The sequence below is a fragment of the Pinus tabuliformis genome, chromosome 3_1 (genome assembly GCF_031772625.1).
Source record: "Pinus tabuliformis cultivar Carrire ecotype Pingquan chromosome 3_1, CPIR1, whole genome shotgun sequence".
In the NCBI taxonomy this organism is placed as follows: domain Eukaryota; kingdom Viridiplantae; phylum Streptophyta; class Pinopsida; order Pinales; family Pinaceae; genus Pinus; species Pinus tabuliformis.
In genome coordinates this window covers 430,839,685-430,842,015 of record NC_142301.1, presented here as the reverse complement: position 1 = coordinate 430,842,015, position 2,331 = coordinate 430,839,685, and the positions used below count along the sequence as shown (strand labels likewise).

The 2,331-nt window shown below is 37.0% G+C and overlaps 1 pseudogene; it reads left to right on the top strand.

Moving 5' to 3' along the window:
* The first annotated feature begins 1,490 nt into the window (after positions 1–1,490).
* LOC149187602 (cathepsin B-like protease 3 pseudogene) lies at positions 1,491–2,093 on the top strand (annotated as a pseudogene).
* The last annotated feature ends 238 nt before the right edge of the window (positions 2,094–2,331 follow it).

Below are 2,331 nucleotides of genomic sequence, written 5' to 3'. Positions count from 1 at the left end.
CCTAAGGATAATGACATTATCATTACTGGTCACCAAGCCAAGGTAATGGCTTTCGGTTGAAAACTTGGAAGACAAGAAGTCTCATCACAAGTCTTCATGTTCATTATTGTTGGTTCTTGTGAATGGCACTATCGTTAACTGGTTACCAAGCCAAGAAAACAACCTTCAATTCGTTTCTAAAAGGAGAAAAAGTAAATGTTCTTAAATGATTCTGAATCTATATCTAATAGGTGGGACAAAAGCATTTCATGAGGTTAAAAGGTATCCATGTCAAGGCTATAAACACCGGCTGGCAGTAGGGCCATGCCTATGGTATTAAAATTAATTTTACACTATGATTTACTTGGTTTTTTTTGCTTTTCCTTGAACTCATTATCAATCTCTTTGAGAATGGCTTTAAAATCCTTTTGTTGTTATGCCTTGGAGTTCTATCTTTTTGGAATTATTCTTATGGACGTGGGACCCTTAGTGTAGGTAATTCACTATGCCCAGGAAAGAGGAGCTTCAACTATACATGGATAATGATAGAATGGTCATTGTGGGAAGGTATTACTATGTTTACTTTTAACACCATGGATTTTAAATCATGTCACTCATTATTACAACGAGGATATTAAATTGAAACTTCTGATTTCAGATGCCCCTGAGATATTCTTTTTGGAAATTTTAAAAGCTGACTATTTTTATTCAAGTAAGAACACCATCCTTGCAATTTAGTTTTTCCATGGCAGCTTTTGTTTTATATTTTCTTGAAAACATTCTAAGCAAATAAAGAGTCCAGCAGACACTTTGTTTTTAGAACAAGTCTTATTCAACGTAGGAAGTGTGATCACACAGAATTGCAGGAACATCATTATGAATGCCTATAAATGTTTTTTAAATTATTATTTTTCAAGGGAGTAACGGTACCAGATTTCCTTGCATGAGGACATGCAAGATGGTCAGCATGGGTGGGTGTTGGGCCTCCATTTTGTCTTATTTTTACTCGAAATCTCTCATGTTGTTGTTTGGTTAAATGATTATTTTTGAGAGTATTCGTTACTTCCCTTTTTATCAAGATTAAAACATTTTGTTTGTTGTAGGTTTAAAATTGATTTGATCATGCTTTTATACAGGCTATGGACTTGCGTTTACCTTCATGTACCATGCAACAAATTGTTGCACCATTTTATGGCTGCCTACACTCTGAAGGATTCCTAGACTACACTCACATTCCTGCACTAGAGTCAAGGGATGTGTACAGTTCCTGTTTTAGTGTTACACCAATTTTCAGTTGGGTTTCATTTGAGTGATAGACATTGTTAATTTGCTTTACAACTAAAATGGTTATGTTATGCTGCTCCAATATGTTCAACTTAGTTGACAGAAATAGAACAAGTTAAAATCATGTTTGCATCCAAATATGGAAGGGAATTAGGACTTCTGACCATCGACGAGCTATAGCAATAGAAGAATTTAATAGGTATCCAAATGTTGGATGGAAGTTTGGTATGAATCCTCAGTTCTCCAATCATACAGTAGGACAATTTAAGCGTCTCCTAGGAGTACTTCCTATCCCCAGGAAATTATTAGAAAGTGTTCCACTCAAAACTTATCCGAAAGGTTTAGACTTGCCAAAAGAATTTGATGAATGAATAACTTGGCCGCAGTGTACTTCTATTCGAACCATCCTAGATTAGGGGCACTGTGGTTCTTGCTGGGCATTTGGTGCAGTGGAAGCACTTTCTAATAGGTTTTGCATTCACTATAAAATGAACGTTACTCTCTCTGAAAATGACATGTTGGCATGTTGTGGATTTTGGTGTTAGGAAGGTTGTGATGGTAGCTATCCATTATCCGCATGGAAATACTTCATCAGTGTTGGTGTTGTAACTGCTGAGTGTGACCCTTATTTTGATGAAGTCGGTTGCCAACATCCAGTCTACGAGCCTTTACATCAAACTCCCCAGAGTGTGAAACAATGAAAATATGAAAACAAATGCTAGGGTAATTCCAAACACTTCAGCGCAACTGCTTACGGAATTAACTCCAAACCATATGACATCATGGCGGAGGTCTCTACAAATGACATGGTGGAGTACTTTGGAGAATAGCTCCAGGGCTTTGCATTGACAGTCAATGGTTGGGTATAGTCTTATGGATCCCGTTGTGTGAAGCCACCAGCTGAACTGGAAATTACATAGGTAGAATAATGGTTTCAAACTTCGTTAATTCAAAAATCGCGCTAAATAATTATTCTTCTACGGCTACGATGAAGCATTGTGCCCATCCGATGTCGAGTCATCGCTGTTATTTATAAAATAGAAATGCTCCAGGCGATGCCAATTTTTT